This window comes from Peromyscus eremicus, chromosome 6 (genome assembly GCF_949786415.1).
Source record: "Peromyscus eremicus chromosome 6, PerEre_H2_v1, whole genome shotgun sequence".
NCBI lineage: Eukaryota > Metazoa > Chordata > Mammalia > Rodentia > Cricetidae > Peromyscus > Peromyscus eremicus.
The window spans coordinates 85790551-85800350 of record NC_081421.1 but is presented as its reverse complement, the minus strand read 5'-3'; the positions used below and the strand labels follow the sequence as shown (position 1 = coordinate 85800350).

General features: G+C 40.8%; 1 pseudogene; it reads left to right on the top strand.

Annotated features, from left to right (window-relative positions):
- Positions 1 to 7240: 7240 nt before the first annotated feature.
- Positions 7241 to 8109, top strand: LOC131913846 (large ribosomal subunit protein uL18-like; annotated as a pseudogene).
- Positions 8110 to 9800: the final 1691 nt, after the last annotated feature.

The window sequence follows — 9800 nt, the reverse complement described above, 5'->3', positions numbered from 1 at the left end:
CCTTATATACCTTTCTGCTTCCTGCCATCACTTCCTGAGATTAAAGGTGTGTGTCACCATGCCTGGTGGTTTCCAGTGTGGCCTTGAACTCACAGAGATCTGGATGGATCTCTGCTTCCCAAGTGATAGGATCAAAGGTGTGAGTGCCACCATTTTCTGGCCTGTATGTCTGTTTAGTGGCTGTTCTGTTCTCTAACCCCAGATAAGTTTATTAGGGTGCACAATATATTGGGGGACACAATATCACCACAACTAACACAGATGAAAAAGTCAGGAAGATGGAAGAAAAACTCAGGAAGGAAACAGATTTTCAGGTGGAAGAAAAGATACAGAAATGTTGTAAGTGAAAAACTCAGTAGAATAAAGACAACATTGGAAAGTATCACCAATAGACTCAACATAGAGTCAGAACAATACTAAGGATGGAGCACAAGGTTATGAAATACAATATTCAAATATTAATTTTGGAGGGGAGGATGGCCACAAAATCCAGGAACCTTAATATAAGGTCAAAACACTAAACCTAAACATGTACAGTACTGAAGGATCTGAGATAAAACTAAATGCATAGAGAAACCATTGAGTGAATTATAGTGGAAAATTTACCCAAATCCAGGGTTACAAATGAATACTCAGGTATGAGGCATTTACAACACAAACAAGCATGACCAGCGTTTTAGTTAATTTGCAGTTAGTGTGATAAAATACCATGACAAAAACAGCTTACCAGGGTCTGGAGAGATGTCTTAGCAGTTAAAAGAATTTACTACTCTTAAAGTTTCCAGATCTCACATTGGGTGTCTCACAACTGACTGTAACTCCAGGTCTAGGTGTTCAAACTCCATCTTCCAGCCTCCAAAAGTGCCTGCATGCATGTGGTGCTAATACAGGCAAGCAAAACACACACATATGATCATGAATAAGAACTTAAAAAATAAAAATGCAACTTAATGAAGTGTTTGTTTTGGTTCAGTTTAGAGTTACAGTACATCATGGTGGGGAAGTCGAGGCAACAGGAGCATGAGGGAGCTGCATCCACAATCAAGAAACAGACTCCTGCTGTGGATATCATTCTGTATAAATAAAACACTGATTGGCCAGTGGCCAGGCAGGAAGTATAGGTGGGACTGACAGAGAGGAGAATTGAAAGAACAGGAAGGCGCAGGGAGACACTGCCAGCCGCCGCCATGACAAGCAGCATGTGAAGATGCCGGTAAGCCACGAGCCACGTGGCAAGGTATAGATTTATAGAAATGGATTAATTTAAGATGTAAGAACTAGATAGCTAGAAGCCTGAGCCATTAGGCCAAACAGTTTAAATAATATAAGCATCTGTGTGTTTATTTTATAAGTGGGCTGTCAGACTGCCAGGGCTTGGCGGGACCCAGAGAGAAAAAACTCCAGCTACAGACTGCAAGGAATATTTGGGCCCAGCTCAGCCGTTCCTTTATAAAGAGGCCAGCATCCCATATAGGGGGTGGTGTTGCCTACAGTGAGTGGGCTTCCCCAAGTCGATTAATCTAATTAAGGAAACCCTACAGACTTACCCAGAAGCTATGTTAACCACGGTAATCTCACAAGTATACTCAGAGACTGGTCTCCTAGCTTGTCCAGATCCTGTCAACTGGCAATTAACACTAACCATTTTAACCAGAGAATACTCTCTCCATGGCATATATCAGTCAAGATGTTATAAATGTAAAGGGATAATATTATAATCTGTAATCAAGCACAAAGTTAGACATTTCAATGACATCTGGTCTCTCACCTGAAAACTACAAAGCTAGAAAAGCATGGGATAATACATTTTAAGTCTTGGCAGTAAATAATTACCAAAAAATACTGCTATTTTTAGCAGAGCTGTATTTTAAAACTTGTGAAAAATATTGCCAAGCTTAGGCAGTTCATAGCCATCATAATAGCACTGCACCAGATAATAAAGGGATATTCTACACAGAGAAGAAAAACAGAATAAAGTACAAGAAAGAATAAATTTCAAAAGAGAAATAGATGATCTAAGTCAAGCTAAGGATACCCAACACAATTGTATCAATTAGGAAACATCTTCTATTAATAACATTAAATGTAAATAGCCTCAGTTCACCAGTAGAGAGACCCAGACTGGCTGACAGGATTAAAAAACCAAATCCAGTTATCTGTTGTCTGCAAGAAACATAGCACAATGATAAAGACACCCACAGATTTACAGTTAACAGTTGTAAAACAGTCTGTTAATCAAATGCAAGTTATTCTGATATATATGGTAAAGTAGTTTTGAAACTAAACATTAGTCAGATTAACTCATCAAACAGCTGTAACCATTGTAAATTTCTAGATACTGAGATGGTTAATATTGATTGTCAGTTTGAGAGGATCTAGAGTCATCTAAGAGATAAGCCTTAGGGCATTCCTGCTAAGGATTATTTAGATTAGGTTAAGTGAGAGAATAAGACTTAACCTAACAGCCAGACAAATACAAACTGAAATACAAAAAGACAAATACAAAAAGAAACTGGCTTATTTAGGATTTCTATTCTTGGGAAGAGACATCATGACCATGGCAACTCTTATAAAGAAAAACATTTAATTGGGGCTGGCTTAAGGTTTGGAATTTAATCCATTATTATCATAGTGAGAAGCATGGTGGCATGCAGGCAGACATGGTGCTGGAGAGATAGCTGTGAGTTTTACATCTGGATCAGCAGGCAACAGGATGAGACAGTGAGTCACTAGGCCTGGCTTGGGCTTCTGAAACTTCAAAGCTCACCCTGCAGTGACATACTTCTTTCAACAAGGCCACACCTACTCTAATAATGCCACCCCCTATGAGTCTGGAGGGGGGGGCATTTTCATTCATACCACCACAGGGGCATAGCACCAGCATTCATCATTCTTTGCTTCTTGACTGTGGGTGCACTATCATCAGATGCCTCCATCTACTCCTGCTAGGGCTTGCGAAACATGGTGGACTATACCCTAAAGCAGTAAGTGGCAAGAAACAATCAAGACCTTTGAAAGAACTTAATGAAATAGCAAACAGAATATATAGGATCAACCAAAAGGTTGCCTCTTTGAAAAAATGAACAATATTGATAAATAAGCACACACACACACACACACACACACACACACACACACACACACATATATATACATATATATTTTTTCCTTAGAATTAAAACACTCTTGCCTAGAGGACAGTCAGCTATGATTCAAAAAGAAAAAAAAATAGTAAGCTCTTGAACTTACAAGATCCTTTAGAACCTTCCCAAGGCTATATAAGCAGTGACAATTGCTAGTGAGAGGAGACTTGATCAGTGAGGCTACATACAAGTCATGAAGGGAGCTCTGAGGATGTAGTTTGTGCCTCACTGCTCATACTGAGATGGGGTCTTCATTGAGGGAGTAGCCTTTAACTCATCCATGCATCTGTCAGTAATCCCCAACCAACAAGCTGTAAACAACTGTTAGCTCTTAGAACTGGCTTACAAGTTAAGAAGGAACCAAACTGAAGCCATTTTGAATAAAAGTTCCATCTTGAAAAGCAGAGTGAAACAAAGTTTAAGTTCCCAAGATCCCCCAAGACCTTCCTGGGTAACTGACATCACTGAGATCCTGGTTGGCAAGTTGAGACATGAATGCTGGGCAACCCTGCTACAGGTGAGTAAACCAACCAATGAGAGCCAGGAAAGTGTACCACAAGGAAATGTTCCTAGGAAAGTCCCTAATCTTTGAATCTTGATTGATGGAAAAACGTAACTGTAACTTGGCATAGTTTGTGGAGTTTGTGCTTTAAATACTTGCTGAAGTGAACGTTCAGGGACGCAGTCAGCTCTGTGATCTGTACTATTGTCCCTGACTGGTCAATTTTTGCTGCCCAGTTTGATAAAGATCTCACTTTGTGTGGACTTTTGTGCCTGCTTTGGTTGTTTTGGACTCTCAGACCCCACACAACACAAGTAGTCTGAAGAAAAGACAGTTTGTCTTCCACTTGGCTATGGTCCTGTTCTAGTCTTCACTCATTTGCAAGAAAAGCCCCTGCTTTGACAGAAAAAAAACAAGAATTTTAAGGTGCCCTTAAATAAAATGTGGTACAAAACCATGGTAGTGTATAATTGTAAATTTTTGCTTAAGTAACTCAAATGATAGTACTGAAAAGTATGTTCTTTGTTTCTGAAATAGTTTGGTAAGTGTGATAGCTATTCTTGGCTGTCAACGTGACATCTAGAATTAACTATACCCCCAAATGGATCACACACCTGTGGAATATTTTTGGTTAATTTGAAGTGGGAAGACCTACTTCTAATCCAGGTCTTTGAGGTAAGAAGACACACGTTTCATCCAGAGTTTTTGAAATAGGAAAATCCATCTCTAATCTGGTCCATGCCTTTTGCTGGAAGCCTGTATATTCTATTGTATATGATGCAGTGTATAAGGACACGGAACAATGAAGCTTTTGCTCTTTGCCTGCTTGCTTCCATCTCACTAGTGTCCATTTCTTGTCTGGCATTACAGCCCACGTCTATGAGATTTCATCATCTACTGAAGACCAGCTGAGATGTCCAGCCTAGTAGACTGAACAATATTGATTACTCTAGAGAACCCTGACTAATGCAGATTTTGGTACCGGGGTGGTTTTAGAGCAACAGAAGTACAAGGACCAATCTCTTGGCTTTCCAATTTGCCAATACCCAAAGTTCCCAAAGTCTCTCCTGGGATCTTGGGGAGTACTAAAAGCCCATGGTGTGAATTATTTGTGGACTTAAGGAGATAGACGCATTTGATTATCCTGATTCACCAACTGTGGGGGGCAATGGATTTGGTGACCCTGTAATCTCAGACTTCTGACAGTTTGTGGAAAAATAAGAAAAATGACATTGCTGGCTGGTTGCTCCTAGCATCTCTGGATAATTAACCAAGGAAAGGAATGAACACATGATAAAATTAATCCACTTCTAGCATCTCAGAATACAGCGAAGGACAACAATGAACTTAGAGATAAAACTGACCAGCTCCAGATGTGCATAAACAGTCTAAAGGTTTCTAAGCATGCCCTGGAAGAGATCTTCTCTCCAGCAGCCACAGAGCTCAAGTTGTAGAAAATCAAACTGCAGCCCTCTTTAGAAGATGGTTGAATTACAATTAAAAAATTCAAGTCTCATCCTCAGGTGTTAGCAATTAAAGTGAGGGCATTAATTGGGATAATTAAAAAGTCTTTACTGAGATCTTGAAACTTGGGATTGGGATGTGTGGGAGGGCCTTATTGAAGCTAAGAACTTTGAACCCTCAGATTCTCAAGGGTTTATATATCCTGAGGAAGTAGTCTCTCTATCCTCAGCAGGAGATGTACTCACATAGCCACTCCCTGAAATATTACCTTTGTCACCTTAGACTGAGAAAATTAATCCTTCATTGTCTGCTAAACCAGCAGTGACTTTCTCTGAAGGAAATGCCAGGCAAGACAATACTGATGTCCCTCGGGGCCTACCAATAGTTGCCTCTAGATGTATAATCAGACTTATTAAGGCAAAGCAGGCTGCTAGAGGGGAAGAAGAAAGGGGAAGAAGAAAGTATAATCCAAGAGGTGTGCTACACTCCCAAAGAGCTTTGTTTACCAGTTCATTCAAGCAGAAGTCTGGGGAATATGTGTGGGAATGGACTTTAAGGGTAAGGGATAATGGTGGAAGGAACATAAAATTGGATCAGGCTGAATTTTCCTTGAGGAAGGACTTTGATAAAATACCTAAAATTTCACTGTTAGCCTTTCTGCAGTCCCTTCCCAAAGGCCTTTTACAAGGGTAACTGTACACTGGGGGAAAGGAAACAATCTTTCTGAGGGCTATTGAGTATTGGTTCTGAATTCTGGGAGATTCTAAAAAAAAAAAAAGTCGCTATCAAGGTAAAGTAGGGGCTTATGAAGGTCAGGTGATGAATGGAGTTTTGGTTGATGTCCGACTCACAGTAGGTCCAGTAGGTCTCTGAACTCATCCTGTGGTTATTTCCCCAGTCCTAGAATGTGTAATTAGGATAGAAATACTTAGAAGTTGGAAGAATTCTCACATTGGCTCTCTAACCCATGGAGTATGGGCTATTATGTTTGGAAAGGCTAAATGGAAGCCTTTAGAGCTGCTTCTGCAAAGGATATTCGTCAATCAAAACCAGTATCATATCCCTGGAAGGTTTCCAGAAATTAGAGCCACCATCAAGGACTTGAAAGATGCAGAGGTGATGGTTTCCAACACATCTCCCTTTAACTCTCCTATTGAAGATGGATGGTGGAGAATGACAATTGGCTATCAAAAATGCAATCAGGTAGTAATTCCAATTGCAGCTGCTGTATTAGATGTGCTGTGCTTACTTGAGGAGATTAACTCATCTCTTGGTACATGATATGCATTTATTGATCTATCAAATGCCTTTTTCTAAGTACTTGTCAATAGGACTACCAGAAGCAGTTTTTTGTTGTTGTTGTTGTTTTTGTTTTTTCAGTTGGTAAGACTTGTAGTATACTGTTACAGTTTTACTTCAAGGATGCATTAACTCTCCAACCCTGTATCATAACTTAGTTAGAAGGGATCTTGATCATCTGTCTGTGGTGATATATTGTGTACCCTAATAAACTTATCTGGGGATGAGTGGAGAAAGCCAGTCACCAGATTAGATTTAGAGGCCAGACAGTGATAGCGCATACCCTTAATCCCATCATTTGGGAGGCAGAGTACCATCTGGATCTCTGTGAGTTCAAGGCCACTCTGGGAACAGAGTCATGCAGTGGTGGCACATGTCTTAAATCCCAGCACTTGAGCTCTCATGCTTTTGCTTGGAAAGCACACACGCCTTAAATCCCAGGAAATGACATGACTGGGTGGAGAACAGTATATATGGCATTAGGAGACAGGAATTACTGAGACCCTCAGGGGTGAGGACTCAGAGGCATTCAGTCTGAGAAAACAAGATCAGCTGAGGATTAGGTGAAGTGAGGTACATATGTGTTACCAATGAGTTCAAATTGGTTGCTATCTACTGCTCACTTGACCCGATCAACATAGTGCCATCATCATAAAACAGAATATTTCTTGAGTGGAGGGTTAACTCCATAGTTTTTGCTCCACTGTTTGCATAGGTCCAACCAAAGCAAACACTCCACCTACTTAAACACAGAAGTCATTTTTTTCACTATTGGATTAAAAAAGAACTTCTAGATCAAAAAGCACATGTACATTTTAACTAGTTTCTCTTCCTCAGGATGGGGTTTATTAAAGATGTCAAGAATAAGGCCTACTTTAAGATACCAAGTGAGATTCAGAAGGCAGTGACAGGGTGAAACTGACTACTATGCTCAGAAACGATTGGTGATCCAGGACTAAAATAAGTACAGCTCACTCAAACACAGGATGATAGTTCGTGTAACTAACAGAAACATCAGCTGCTAGATTGTGTATGCCTGTAGAAGGACGTATGATAGTCTGTGTAGCATATGTACATGAACTGCCAGAATACAGTGCGAAAATTGGCCTGACAAATTATGCTGCAGGCTGTAGTACTGGCCTGAGGCTGTCCCAAAGGCTTCTCAATAGGCTTGGCCTGGACAAGATCTATATAAAGGCCAAACTGAGATGAAAACAACGTGGAAAGCAGTGATGGTCAGCCTGGTGCATTCACTTGCTATTTGGATGCAGGTCTGGCCTGAACTACAACTGGAAATAAAAGTTTTGGGGGGCTTGAGGGGTATGGTAGATGGAGGCCTGTCTATCCCTCATAGTACCAAAAGATTCCTTGCTTTTGAAAGCAAGTTCAGTGCTTGTTTAGTACACTAAAAGCACAGCATGGGTCAGAATGCCACAGACTACATGTGTTACCTAATGGAGGAAGATGAACATGCTTATAGGAAACAGTTCTCAGTTCATAAAGAGCATCATAACTCCAGACATGATGGAGGAGATACATACAAAAGCTCATGCTGCTACCTGACAGAACCTAGTCTATGAGAAGAAGGCCAGGAGACAAATGAAAGAGGTAGAACCAAATGTCCTTCCTTGCCCAGAAGATTGAGTTGCTCAAAAGCAGGCAAGCTTCCTCAGAGCTCAGGAATGGGCTGCTGAGAGGTAACACAATCATCTATTGTGGTGATACTGTGTTTCCCAACATATTGTGCACCCTAATGAACTTATCTGGGGTCAGAGAACAGAACAGCCACTAGATATAGAGGCCAGAAAATGGTGGTACACACACCTTTAATCCTAGCATTCCAAAGGCAGAGATCCATCTGGATTTCTGTGAGTTCAAAGCCACACTGGAAACAGCCAGGCATGGTGACTCACACCTTTAATCCCAGAAGTGATGGCAGGAAGGAGAAAGACAGATAAGGTGTGAGGATCAGGAACTAGAGCCAGGTTAAGCTTTTAGGTTTTTAGCAGCAGTTCAGCTGAGATTCATTCCAGATGAGGACTCAGAGGCTTCCAGTCTGAAGAAAAAGGATTGGCTGAGAAGCTGGTGAAGTGAGGTTAGCTGTGGTCTGTTGTTTCTCTGATCTTTCAGCGTTCAGCCAATACCTGGCTCTGGGTTTGGTTTTATTAATAAGACCTTTTAAGAGTCGTGCTACATCTATGAAGATTTTTTTTTCTCGTTAAAGACAACAAACTTACTGACCAAGCAGCAAATACATAAATAAAAATGAAGATGTCCATTGCTAAGAGCTTATGAAGGGAACTTGCCCCATAAATAATATTGTATTGGTGGAGAGGTAATATAAAATGTTTTCCAGTCTGATACTTGGAAACTAGTAACTTCTTGTGAAAATGGAACCGGCTTTCCTCTCTTAGTGTTTCCACTTTCTTTTCTTCCTTACATTCTTTTCATTTACTTATTCTTTTCAGACATGCATAGCTCCGGTTGTCCTAGAATTCACTGTGTAGACCATGCTGGCCTCAAAAACCACAGAGATCCACCTGCCTCTGCCTCCTGGCTGGGATTAAAAGGGTGTGCCACTACGCCAGACTTCTGCTTTATTTTTCACAGTGAAATCAAGGAGGAAATTTCAAACCTAAAATTAGTCATTCCTTCCACACATTCTTTACAAAGTCTGCCGGTTTCTACACTTAAGGTTCTTAACAAACCTCTACCATTCATATGGCCTGTCAATGTTATTGTAGTTCCTCCCCTCACCCCCCAACCAATGCTTCCTCACAACATAATTTGTTTACTGGCTCACATCCATCAAGCAAATTAAAAGAGAAGTAAAAGATAACCTGGTTCTACAGATTGCACATATGCACTTTGGATTAATCTGTAAGGGATATTATTTCTGATCCTCATGGCCTAATCTCAATCACAAGAGTGTAGATCTCAAGTTAGGTGCAAGGGATCAATGTCACCTATGGACCAGCAATGTGACTTAATCTATGGCAGTACTCTCCTTCGTGAGGTGGTTAGAGCACTCACATACACGTATATGTATGCTTATACGTTTTAGTGCATTTCTTCCCGGAGGTCACCAATGCTGTCTAATAAACCATAGCAAAGAATCATGGCTTTCAGGCTGTATATGCCTACTGACAAAGGTGTGTTCTCCTGCCGACATGATTCATTCTTAGGATGGCAACTTCTGGGTTTCACCACTCCCAAATTCTAGGAACACACTTAGCATTTCTAGAGAGTTCTCTTCCGCCAGTCAGACTGATTTCCTGAAAACCTGGATTGACTTCCCAGAGAGCAACAGGACACGGTGTTAGCGTTAAATGCTAACACCCGCTCCGTCAGCACTCGGTCCTTGGGGCTACACAGCCTCTGTCTTTCACACG